The sequence below is a fragment of the Leopardus geoffroyi genome, chromosome D3 (genome assembly GCF_018350155.1).
Source record: "Leopardus geoffroyi isolate Oge1 chromosome D3, O.geoffroyi_Oge1_pat1.0, whole genome shotgun sequence".
Classification (NCBI taxonomy): domain Eukaryota; kingdom Metazoa; phylum Chordata; class Mammalia; order Carnivora; family Felidae; genus Leopardus; species Leopardus geoffroyi.
The window spans coordinates 58,023,467-58,037,113 of NC_059339.1; the positions used below are offsets into that span (position 1 = coordinate 58,023,467).

General features: G+C 37.3%; 1 protein-coding gene and 1 non-coding gene across 13 annotated transcripts in view; one reads left to right on the forward strand and one right to left on the reverse strand.

Annotated features, from left to right (window-relative positions):
• Positions 1-13,647, forward strand: part of KIAA1328 (KIAA1328 ortholog) — a 360,849-nt gene that overhangs the window by 184,443 nt on the left and 162,759 nt on the right. The window lies entirely within an intron of this gene.
• Positions 7,810-7,894, reverse strand: TRNAR-CCG. The gene has a single exon. It is a non-coding gene; the product is annotated as a tRNA-Arg (tRNA).

Below are 13,647 nucleotides of genomic sequence, written 5' to 3' on the forward strand. Positions count from 1 at the left end.
ATATTTTCTATGTGATCAGTGTGCTCAGTCACACAAGTGCTAGAAAACAAGAGTCTATGAGATAGGAAATGAACAAAATCCATCCTCAGGTTTACAAGTCTCTTCTTTGTCATCAGTTTCATCCATTCTTATGTGATGTGTTTCTCTGCAATTTTTCTGTGTTATTGATGAAAGGATTTATATTAATGTCTGCTTAGAGATAACCCAATGCTATTTTTAGCACAAAAAATGAACCTTTAAGCTTAAAATCATTTTTAAAAACCAGTTTGAAATGTACTGAAGTTAGGGTGGCACTTGAGTGGCTTAGTCAGTTAAGTATCTGACTCTTGATTCTGGCTCAGGTCATGATCTCATGGTTCATGAGTTCGACTGCACCGACATCACAGTCTACTTGGGATTCTTTCTTGCTCGCTCGCTCGCTCTCGCTCTCTCTCTCAAAACAAATAAATAAACACTGAAGTGTACTGAAGTGATTTTTTTTTCAATACAGCTTTTCCTGGTTGAAAAGTCTGCTCTTCCTTTCCTCCCTCCACTACTCCTCTGTCTCCTCTCTGTTTCTCTCTGCTTCTCCATGACACCACAGCTCTCTCCCCATGCCTTTTCCTCAGAGTGTACCTTCAGATTCTGTGTCAGATTTGAGCTCGCGAATATAAGGAAGGGCTAATGTTAATGGCTGCTTCTGTTTTCCCAACAATGCCAAAAACATCGTCACCCGATTTTATAAGCATCTGATTGCACATGTGCTTGCGCTGCCTGGCAACTTTCCTCAGAAAGCTGCTCCATGAAGGAGACCACACTTGGCCAGAGTGGCTTCTGGAGAGCACTGAACAATAACCTTGTTTGTGACCATTAGGTGCAATGCCTTTCTTGTGCACTGAAGTAAGCTGATTTAGGAGACTTCCATAGCCAAGTCAGTAAGCATTTATAATTGTTGATTTATATTTCCAAGAAATGTAGTAAATCTCTGATGGATTCGCAACTGTAGTATACAGTGGACACTCACTGCACCAACCTAAAAAGGTATAATTACCTGGGAGAGGAATTCTAACAATGATTGTAGGATTAATATTATATTAGTGAGGCAAGATTTCCAGGTTCCAACACTTCTTGAGAAGAAGCGTATTGCCCTGTCCTCCTTTTTGTAAGAGAATGTTTTTGTTCACAGATTAATCAAATTCATGCTGACTTATCGTGTCATTTCAATCACTAGATGATTAGGATTCAGCTAATAAGCCTGACAGACTGGGTGCTGTCTATGCCTGTTGAAGTTGTGCCGAATCTTTCTAGGTGAGACCGACTGGTGAAAGTCTTTTACATACAATTCATTTGGACACATTGGCCATGTTGAACAGATGCTGACATCTTGGCATGCACAGATATTCCATACAATTTGAGTTGATGAGTTCTTGTTGAAACATGCAGAAACATGAAGACTGCTGCCAATATGCAAGTCCATGCTCACAGGCACCTGCTCTTTCTATTTGGAGTCGTTGCCTGGGCTGATCTCCAGTTTAAATGCCTGAGCCCACCCTCCTTCCCACAAGAAAAGTGCCATAACAATTTGGGTTTATGTTGTTTCCGCACAAACCCCTTCCCTCTTTTCCACAGTAGCATTTTAGGACAGTCTCCTATGAACAAGGCTTCTCCTACTTTCTAGATTTCTGCATTAAAGAGCGAATTTATTTTTGTGTGCTCTTTAGGCCATTGCAAGTAATAAAAAGCTTAAATAGTCATCCTAATCATGACCTCAGCTAAAATATGTCCACAAATTATACAGTATACAACACCTCATAATGATTTCCAGACCCTAGTGAAACCATATAGTATGAATATTATTGTAGTGGTTTTTCATTTGAATTTCCATCATGCCTCCCTCTTAGCAGTGAAGAAAGCAACATCTGGCTCACTATTTGAAGTGCTAATATTGTCTGTTGCTATTATAGTTCATTTTACCTCTTTCTACCTGTTTCCTACAAACTGTATTGTTCTACTTATATATTGTCATAACAATACAGGGCTTTGTGCCATAAATCTTACGCCCAATCAAATTACTTTTCAGCCAATAGGCTCTAAAGGCTCATCTCAAACAAGACAAAGTCTGGATCTCCTATATTAATAACACTCTGCCTATCATAGAAGAAATCTTGAGGCAAGTAAAAGAGAGAGGGAGAAGGGATTCATTTGGTCTCTATCATTCACCCCAATTATCAGTCAACAGATAGCCCTATTCTTACAGTCTTTATTCAACCTGCAAATGACTTCATAACTTGTTTACTCATCTTCCAATAGAATATCGGTTTTCATTAGAGCAGACTCTTAAAAATTTTTATTTTTTATTTTTTAAATTTCAGTATAATTAAGGTAGTGTTATATTAGTTTCAGGTGTACAATATAGTGATTTGACATTTCTATACATTACTCAGTGCTCATCATGATAAATGTACTCTTAATCCTCTTGACCTTTTCGTTTATCCTCCCCCTGCCCCCCGCCTCCTCTCTGGTAACCACCAATTTGTTCTCTGTATGTAAGAATCTGGGTTTTTTGTTTGTCTTTTTTTCCTTTGTTCATTTGTTTTGTTTCTTAAATTCCACATATGAGTGAAATCATATGGTATTTCTCTTTCTCTGACTGACTTATTTCACTTAGCATGATACCCTCACATTCCATCCATGTTATTGCAAATGGTAAGTTTTCATTCTTTTTTATGGCTGAGTAGTATTCCAGTGTGTGTGTGTGTGTGTGTGTGTGTGTGTGTGTGTGTGTGTGTGTGTGTACGCGTGCGACACCTCTTTTTGCATTCATCTATTGATAGACATGGGTTCTTTCCATAATTTGGCTATTATAAATAATGCTGCAATAAACATAGGAGTGCATATATCTTTTCAAATTAGTGTTTTTTGTATTCTTTGGGGCAAATCCCCAGTAGTGGAATTACTGGATCATATGGTAATTCTATTTTTAATATTTTGAGGAACCTCCATACTGTTTTCCACGGGGCTGCACCACTCCAGTGGCTGCACCAGTTTGCATTACCAGCAAGAGTGAACAAAGGTTCCTTTTCTCCACATCCTCACCAACACTTGTTTTTTGTATTTTTGATTTTAGCCATTCTCACAGGTGTGAGGTGATATCTCATTGTGGTTTTGATTTGCATTTCCCTGATGGTGAGTCATGTTGAGCATCTTGTCATATGCCTGTTAGCCATCTGTATGTCCTCTTTGGAGAAATGTCTGTTCATGTCTTCTGCCCATTTTTAATTGCATTATTTGTTTTCCGGTATTGAGTTATATAAATTCTTTATATATTATGGTTCTAACCTCTTATCAGATAAGTCATTTGCAACTATCTTCTCCGATTCAGTAAGTCATCTCGTTTTGTTGGTTGCTTTCTCTGCTGTGCAGAAGCTTCTTATTTTGATATAGTCTGAAGAGTTTGTTTTTGCTTTTGTTTCCCTAGACATATCTAGGAAAAACATTACTACAGCCAATGTTAGAGAGATTACTACCTGTGCTCTCTTCTGGGATTTTTATGGTCTTTAATCCTTTTTGAGTTTATTTTTGTGTTTGGTGTAAAAGAGTGGTCTAGTTTCATTCTTCTGCATGTAGCTACCCAGCTTTCCCAACACCATTTGTTGAAGAGACTTTTTTTTCCTCTTGCATATCCTTATACCTTTCGTATAGATTTATTGACTGTATAAATATTTCTGGGCTCTGTTTTCTATTCCATTGATCTATGTGCCATACTGTTTTGATTACAGCTTTGTAGTTTATCTTGAAAACTGGGACTGTGATACCTGCAGATTTGTTCTTTTTCAAGATCGCTTTGGCTATTTGGTGTCTTCGGGGGTTCCATACAAATTTTAGAATTATTTGTTCTGGTTATGTGAAAAATGCTGTTGGTATTTTGATAGGGATTACGTTAAATCTGTAGAATGCTTTGGGCAGTGTGGATGTTTTAACTATATTTGTTCTTCTGATCCATGAGAATGGAATATCTTTCTATTTGTGTCATCTTCAGTTTCTTTCACCAATATCTTATAGTTTTTAGAGTACAGGTCTTTCACCATTTGGTTAAGTTTATTTCTAGATATTTTATTATTTTGGGTGCAATTGTAAATGGGAATGTTTTCTTAATTTCTCCTTGTGCTACTCCATTATTAATGTATAGAAATGCAACTGATTTCTGTATGTTGATGTTGTGTCCTGCGATCTTACTGAATTCATGGATCAGTTCTTATAAGTATTTTGCTGCAGTCTTTGAGGTTTTCTCTGCATAGTATCATGTCATCCTCAAATAGTAGGAGTTTTAGTCCTTCTTTACCAATTTGGATGTCTTTTATTTCTTTTTCCTGTCTGATTGCTGTGGTTACGACTTCCAATAATGTGTTGAAAGAAAGTGAGAGTGGCATCTTTGTCTTGTTCCTGACCTTAGTGGAAAAGCTCTTAGTTTTTCCCCATTAAGGTTGATGTTAGCTATGGGTATTTTATATATGGCCTTTATTATGTTGAGGTATCTTCCCTCTAAACCTACTTTGTGGAGAGTTTTTTCATGGATGGATGTTGTGCGTTGTCAAATGCTTCTTCTGCATCTATTGAAATGATCATATAGTTTTTATCCTTTCTCTTGATGATTGATGTATTATGTTTATTGATATGTGAATATTGAACCATGCTTGCATCCCAAGAATATATCCCACTTGATCGTGGCAAATTATTTTTTTAATGTATTGTTGGATTCAGTTTGCTAATATTTTCTTGAGAATTTTGCATCCATGTTCATCAGAGATGGCCTGTAGTTCTCTCTCCCTTTCTCTCCCTCTCCCTCTCCCTCTCCCTCTCCCTCTCCCTCTTCCTCTCTCTCTCTCTCTCTCTCTCTCTCTCTCTCTCTCTGTTGTATCTTTATCTAGTTTTTGGTATCAGAGTAATTCTGACCTCACAGAGTGAATTTGGAAAGTTTCCTTCCTCTTCTATTTTTTGTATTACTTTGAGAAGAATAGGTATTAATTCTTCTTTAAATGTTTGATAGAATTCACCTGTGAAGCTGTCTAGTCCTGGACTTTTGTTTGTTGGAAGTTTTTGACTTCTCACTTCAACTTCATTGCTGGCAATCAGTCTATAAAATTTTTCTATTTCTTCCTGGTTCAGTTTTGGGAGATTATATGTTTCTAGGCATTTGTGCATTTCTTCTAGGTTGTCCAATTTGTATTTTTCATAATATTATTTCATGATCCTTTGTATTTCTGTGGTATCAATTATTTTTCCTCTTTTATTTCTGATTTTTTCTCTTTTTAAGTTTATTTTTATTTATTTTGAGAAACATATAGAGAGCAAGCGGGGGAGAAGCAGAGAAAAAGGGAGACAAAATACCAAGCAGGCTCCGTGCTGTCAGCACAGAGCCCAACATAGGGCTCGAAATCACAAACTGGATATCATAACCTGAGCCAAAATCAAGAGTCAGACGCTTAAGCAACTGAGCCACCCAGGCACCCCTCTGATTTTTTTTAAACTTTTTTTTAAAATGTTTATTTATTTTTGAGAGGCGGGGAGGGGCAGAGAGAGAGGGAGGCACAGAATGCAAAGCAGGCTCCAGGCTCTGAGCTGTCAGCACAGAGCCCTATTTGGGGACCGACCTCACAAACAATGAGATCATGACCTGAGCCAAAGTTGGCCCCTCAACCAACTAAGCCACCCAGGTGCCCCTAGGATCCTTGTAATATGAATGTTATTATGCTTAATGGTGTCACTGAGTTCCCTTCATCTGTTGTTTTTTCTTTCTTCTATTCAGCTAGATTACTTTACATTACTCTATCCTGCAAATAGCCAATCCTGAGGCACCTGGGTGACTCAGTCGGTTAAGCGGCCGACTTCACCTCAGGTCATGATCTCGCGCTCCGTGAGTTCGAGCCCCGTGTCGGGCTGTGTGCTGACAGCTCAGAGCCTGGAGCCTGTTTCAGATTCTGTGTCTCCCTCTCTGTGACCCTCCCCCGTTCATGCTCTGTCTCTCTCTGTCTCAAAAATAAATAAATGTTAAAAAAAAATTTTTACAAATAGCCAATCCATTCGTCTGCTTCCTTGAATGTACTATGTATTCCTTTTAGTGAATTTTTAATTTCAGTGATTCAGTTCATCATCTCTAATCTTTTTGTTAATGGTTTTTTTCTGTCTCTTTCTTGATGGTCTCACTGAGATTCTCCACTCTTTTCTCAAGTTCAGTGGATATCTTTATGACCATTACCGTAAGTTTTCTATCAGGCAAATTATTTATCTCCATTTTGTTTAGTGCTCTTACTATTCTTTTTGTCCTGTTCTTCCATTTGAGAGGTATTCCTCCATCTCCTCATTCTGCCTAACTCACTGTGTCTGTTTCTATGTGTTAGGAAAGTCGGCTATATCTTCTGCTTTTGAAGATAGTGGCCTTAAGAAGAAGAGGTCCTGCAGTGTGCTACAGTGCAGTGTCCCCTCATGCTCCAGAACCTGGTGCTTCAGGAGCATCTCCTATGTGTGTCCTGTGTGCCCTGCTGTTGTGGCTGAGCTGCATTGGCCTTCAGTCCAGTCTTCTGCAATGGCTCTCTTGGCCTGTTGTGGGCAGGGTTTGTTTCCGGTGTTATTAAGGAGCCAGTCTTGGGCTGCCTTGGGCACGGGTTGGTTCAGACCAGTTGTTTGCCAGAGATGTAGTCGCACTAAACTGCAGGGTGCCCTCCCTGTATGGTCCCCTGAAAAGGTTTCATTGGTGGTTGGGACCTGCAGTCACACCAGTTGGCTGCTCCTAGCCCTCTGCTAGGGCTGCGGTCGAACTGGTGTGTGCGGTTATCGTTACCTCTCCCTGGTGTAGAGGTCACTGTGGAGTGGTGCTGGTTCCCGGTGGGCTGCTTGAGCACCGCCATGCTTTTGACACTGCCTTGGATGCACTCCTACCGAGGGTGTGTTGGATGAGGCAGATCTTCAGGAAAATGAAGAGGTGGGGTGCCCAGTATTGTCAAGGAGAGCAGACTTTCTATTCACTGACAATTCCACAGTAACTAGAACAGTACTTTCTATATGGTATGCATTCGATAAGTAATAGTAAATGAATGAATGGTGCTTTTTTTTTTTAAATAAAATTTACCCACTTTAAGTATCCAATTAGATGAATTTTGGTAAATTTATTGAGTTAGGTGAAAATCATCACTGTCCAGTTTCATAACATTTTGATAACCCCAGAAGGACCCTCATGCCCAGTTGCAGTCATTCCTATTACTACTGCCAGCCCTAGACAACCACTAATCTGTTGTCTCTACGGATTTGCATGTTCTGGACATTTCATATAAATGGGATCGTGTAATAGCCATTTGCCTTTGGTTTTCTTCCCTTTAGCATTATGTTTTTAAGGTCCATCCACATTGTAGCATATATCTATAGTCTGTTCCTTCTGATTGCTGAATAGTATTGTATTTTATAGATATACCACTTCTTATTTCACACTTTACCCATTAATAGATATTTGGATTGTTTCTAGGTTTTGACTACTATGAATAATGATGCTGTGAACACTTGCATACGATTGTTTTTGTGGAGATAGGTTTTAAATTCTCTTGGATAGATACCTAGGAGAGAAATTGCTGAGTAGTATGGTAATTTTATGTTTGTTTTTTTAAGAAGTTGCTGAACATTTTCCCAAATGGCCATACCATTTTACATTTTCTTCTCTTTTTTTTTTTTTTAATGTTTATTTATTTTTGAGAGAAAGACAGAGCACAAGCAGGGGAGGGGCAGAGAGAGGGGGAGACACAGAATCTAAAGCAGGCTTCAGGCTGTGAGCTGTCAGCACAGAGCCTGACGTGGGGCTCGAACCCACGAACTGTGAAATCATGACCTGAGCCGGAGTCAGATGTTCAACCAACTGAGCCACCCAGGCGCCCCCATTTTACATTTTCAACATCAGTGCATGGGAATTCTAATTTCTCCAAATCCTCATTGTCTATATTTTTTATTATTGCCATTTTAGCAGGTGTGAAGTGCTTTTTCCTTTTAATTTTAACATGCTAATCATTTTATGCTTCCTAATGATTAATGATGCTAAGAAACTTTTCATGTGGTTATCATCAGTTTATATGTCTTCACTCATGAAATGTCTATATCTTTTGCCCGTTTATTGGCCCATTTTTAAACTGGGTTATTTTTCTTCTTATTATTGAATTATAAGAGTTTTTTATATACTTTAAATACAGGTTCCTTAATCAGAAAAATAATTTGCATATATTTTCTCCTAGGCTGTAGCTTATTTTTTCACATTTTTTTAAATATACATTTTCTTTTATGTTTTTATTTTTGACAGAGAGAGACAGAGCATGAGCAGGGGAGGGGCAGAGAGAGAGGGAAACACAGAATCCGAAGCAGGCTCCAGGCTTCGAGCTGTCAGCACAGAGCCTGATGCGGGGCTCGAACTCACAAACCATGAGATCATGACCTGAGCAGAAGTTGAACGCTCAACCGACTGAGCCACTCAGGCGCGCCGCCCCCCCCCTTTTTTTTTCATGTTTTAATGGTATCTTTTGAAGTGTGAAAGATTTTAAAGTAGATGAGCTAAAATTCATCAATATTTTCTTTTATGGATTGTACTTTTGATATTATATCTGAAAAATCTATGACACCCAAAATCACAAAAATTTTCTCCTGTGTTTTTCTTCTAGATGTTTAATAGAATTTTTGTAATTTTAGTTTTTATGTTTAGGCTTTGATCTAATTTGTTATCTTTTGTGTATGGTATAAATAAGGGTCTTAATTCCTTTTTTTGGGTTTTTTTGTGAGGGTTGGTTTTTATTAGTGTTGAGTTTTTTTGGCTTTTTTGCTTTGTTTGTTTTTTTGTTTTTATTTTGGTTTTTTGGGCATGTGGACACCCAATAATCCTGGCACCATTTTTTGCTGTAGGGACCATTCTTACGCCCATTGAATTGCCTTGGTGCTTTTGTCAAATACCAGTTGATCATGAATGTCTGACTGTATCTTTATAAGTTTCTAAATTAAAAACTGTAAGTTCTCCAACATTATTGTTGTTTCTCAGAATTGTTTTGGTTATTGTGGGGCTTTTGCATTTCTATATAAAATTTAGTTTTGTCTTGTCACTTTCTCCAAAAAAAGGTGCTAAGATTTTGAGAGGGATTGCATTGAATCTTAGTCTAATTGGGGAGAATTGCCATAAATTAAACTTAGTTCTTCAGTTCATTTTATCACGAAATGTCCCTCTTCATCTCTAGTTATGTTTTTGGCTTAAAGTGTGATATTAGTGTAACTTACTTCAGTTCCCATATGTTTATTATTTGCATCATATATCTTTTTCCTTCTTTTGACTTTGAAGCTATTTAAATATGACTCTAAAGTATGGCACTTATAGACGCATTCATTTGGATCTTGTTGTTATATGTAGTTTGACAATCTTTGCCTTTTAGTTAGAAGGATTAATCCATTTGCATTAAATATAATTGTGATGTGGTTCGATTTGTGTTCCATTTTCCCTTATTTTTTGTATATTTCATGTTTTTTGTTCTTTGCTCCTTCCTTGCTGTCTTTGTGTGTGTGTGTGTGTGTGTGTTAAATATCTTCCAGGGAAACATTTGATTCCTTGGTTTTCTTTTCAATGTTTTTTTTAATCATTGCCTTAGGAATTACAATACATATTTTAACTTATCACAATATCCTTAAGATGTATATAATAACAGTATTCTAGTGAAATATAAACTTTGCTCCATTATATTTCTGCCCATTCCACTCTGCTATTGTTGTCATATATATAATTTTTTATGTTATAAGCCCAGCAATACTGTTTTATAATTATGATTTATGTAACTGTCTTACAAAGTGTTTAAGAATGCACACACAAATGTGTACACACACAAGTTCTTTCATATTTGTCTAAAATTATGTTTTCTGCTGTTTATTTCTGTAGATTCAAGTAACTGGTTTAATTTCCTTTTAGCTTAAAGATTTTCATTAATGTTGCTTATAAGTCAGGTCACCAGCAACTATTCTTTTAGTCTTTTCATTTTGTTTTGCCTCAGTTTTAAATATGGGAATATCTTCATGCCTTCATTTTTTGAAAGATAAGTTAGCTGGATATCGAATTCTTGGCTAACAATTTCTTTCTTTTAAGACATTGATTATGCTACCCACTTCCTTTGGGCTCCACTTTTCCTGATGTTAGTTGTTAAATGTATTGTTGTTTCCTACATGTTATGAGTCATTTCCTGTGCTCCTTTCAGGATTTTTGACTGTTACTTGTCCAAGTGTGGATCTCTTATATTTATCCTTCTTGGGATTTATTGAGCTTCTTGAGTGTATGGATTAATATTTTCTATCAAAATATATTTTTAGTTATTATTTGTTCAAATACTTTTCTGCCCCTTTGTCCCTTTCCTTTCCTCTGGCACTCTCATTTTATGTATGTGGATATGCCTGGTGTCCCACGGGTCTCTGAGAATGTTGGATTTTACTCTTTTTTTTTTTTCCCTGCTCTTCAGATTAGATCATCTCCATTGATCTCATTTAAGTTTACTGATCTTTTACTATTTCACATCTGCTGAGGAGTCACTCGACTAAATTTTTATTTTCATTTACTGTGCTTTAATTCCACTATTTCCATTTGGGTCAATAGATACAGATAGGGATGATATAGATATGGATATAGATAAGGATATAGATATAAGTATAGGTATAGCTATAACTATAGATATAGATGATATAGAATATATATATGTATATATATATATTTCCTCTCTATTAAGCTTCTCCATTTGTTGTCAATATTGTACTTTAAAAAAATTCTTTAAATATATTTTTCTTTAGGTCTTTCAGCATATTTATAATAGCTTCTTTGAGGCCTTTTTAAGGCCAATACAGTTAAAACCTTGGACTGTGAGTAACTTGTTTTGCAAGTGTTCTGCAAGATGAGCAAACATTTCTAATAAATTTTAACTTGATAAACAAGCGATGTCTTGTAATACGAGTAGTACATGATGCTGAGCATCACATGATCACAACTGAGCCAAAGGCTCTTCTCTCTCTTGCTGCAAGATTGTGGATGATCATCTCCCATGCTCAGATGCTTGGTCTCAGGCTGCAGCATTTGGCAGAAAACAGTGATTTTTCAGAACATTAGAAGGTGCCCACAGCTGGCACTAGTGTATTTTTTGTCATTTCAAAGCATCTGTGGATCATCTTTGGCTTTTCCATACAAGAGTAAGCTTAGGAATGCTTTGCTTCACTCTAGGTCAGGCTGCCTGCAGATATAGACCCTTTCCTCTGCTGCTTTATTGCCACTTACATTAAATATAGTATATGACAAGAGTTTATTAATACTGTACTGTATCAACATCCGTGTGAGTATATACAATGGCCCCCATACAGAAAAAGATTCCATCGAGCCAATAGATAGCAGTGATTCCATTAGTGATAGCGAAAGTCATCCCACATAATAACCCTCCTTTTTCTTGTCTCCCTCACACCAGCCATGAAGGTTTTCAAGGGTAAGTGCAGGTTAATTTATTTTTTTCTTTATATTTTGTATTTTCTTTATTATTTTGTATTATGTTACAGTATTGTAATCATTTTTATAGGAATATTTTTGGGTTGTGGAATGAATTATCTGATTTTCGGTTATTTCTTATGGGGAAATTTGCTTTGGTATACAAGTGCTTTGGATTATAAGCATGTTTCCAGAATGAATTATGCTCACAAAGCAAGGTTTTCCTGTATTTGGTACACCTTGGAGACTGTCAGTTGTTCTTCTTAATTTGGGTCACTCTCTCCTGTTTCTTTGCACTTCTTGTAATTTTTACTGAAAAATGGATATTTTATGTAATATAGCAACTCTGGTTTCTGATCCCTTCTCTGGAAGGCTATTGTTGTTGCTTGCTTTCTTTTGTTTGTTTAAATACTTGTTTGGCTTAATTCTGTAGAACTTATCTCCCCTGCAATGTGTGTCCGCAGATATACTCTACTCAACATTTTTCCTTTTGTTTTTTTGTTTTTTTTCTTTTTTGTATGTGTTTAAATCTAGCTTCAGGAAGACATGCATCTCTGAGTCAGCATCACTTAACTAGCAAACAGCTAACAATTGGTAGTAGGTTGTGCTCAAATACTTTGAGTTAGTCTGGCTGCCATCCTTTACCAATGGATCTGTTCATGAGCTGAGGAATGCCTTTACTTTCTGCCATGCTTTTCCATGTCTTCTCCACATGAGTGTAAAATCTCGAGTTCAGACAGAGGTAAATAAATAGTTAAAGCCCTGTCTAGTCTCTGTTGAGTGTGCACACAGCATACTGCCTTCCTTACTACCTGGTATATGGGGAATTTATCAAGCTTCTCTCTTGCTGTCACATTCTCCTGTTTTCTTGTTAAATTTATGACCGCTCTACCAGTCAGTGGTTTGCCCCAACCAGGCTTGCACCCTGAGGCTAGCTACCACATTGGTTATCCTCATTGCCACAAAGGTCAGTATTGTTTCCAAAGCTCTCAGAGACCTTCAGACCAAGTCAGCACCGTCCAGTTACCCTGCTAGTTTTCAGGGCTTGCTTTTTCCCCTTGTAGATTTACCTTTCCTAGCTAGCCAGGAACTGGCACAAGAGCAGAGCCTCGGCTAAAATGTCACCATCTCTCCTTGTTCTTTCTCAAGGCTCAGTTTAATGAATGCTTCTTGATTTGTTGTATGACTTTATTCAGCCCCCACTGTCCTGAAATGTTTTGTTCTTTTTTCACAAGTTAATATGGTTTTCTTATTGTTTTTAGTGGGAGAGGATTTACTGAGCTCTGCACTCTGCCATTCTAAAATTCCTACCCTCAAGTCTTGTGATTTTGATTATTGTCCTATATCAAATGCTGGATGTTTTTTCTAGGAATGTATATTACTAAAACAATCAAGAGCCACTATAGTTATTATAAAATAGAAGGAGAAATGAAGTTATTATATCACTAAAATATTATTTTAAAGCCAAGCTAGTTTGCTGAAATTATGCTACGGCTATTTTTCTTTTAACTCTTTCAAAACATCTCTTAGTTTTTAACTTATTTCTTTATGTGTGTATGTAAATGCTACTTAAGTGTGATAATTTCATTGCTTCTTTTTTTTTTTTTTTTTTTCAACGTTTACTTATTTTTTTGGGACAGAGAGAGACAGAGCATGAACGGGGGAGGGGCAGAGAGAGAGGGAGACACAGAATCGGAAACAGGCTCCAGGCTCCGAGCCATCAGCCCAGAGCCCGACGCGGGGCTCGAACTCACGGACCGCGAGATCGTGACCTGGCTGAAGTCGGACGCTTAACCGACGGCGCCACCCAGGCGCCCCAATTTCATTGCTTCTTTAGCCAGAATGTCTGAATAAGTAACACACTGGAGTTGTGGCACTCGCCCATCACTTAGGAACACAAAACTGAACTCAGTTTATATGAGGGATCACACTTTAAGTAAAACTGGTATGAAATAGAACTAGTATGAACCCTTGGCCTTCATTTCTTCAGAATCACTTCCATTGTCATCATTTGGCTTATAGTAATAAGCTACTTCTGTGTTGAGCAAAGGGGTGTCTTTTCTTTTCTTTTCTTTTCTTTTTTTTTGTTTTGTTTTGTTTATTTTGAGAGAGAGAGAGTAAGCATGAGCAGGGAAGGGGCAGAGAGTGAG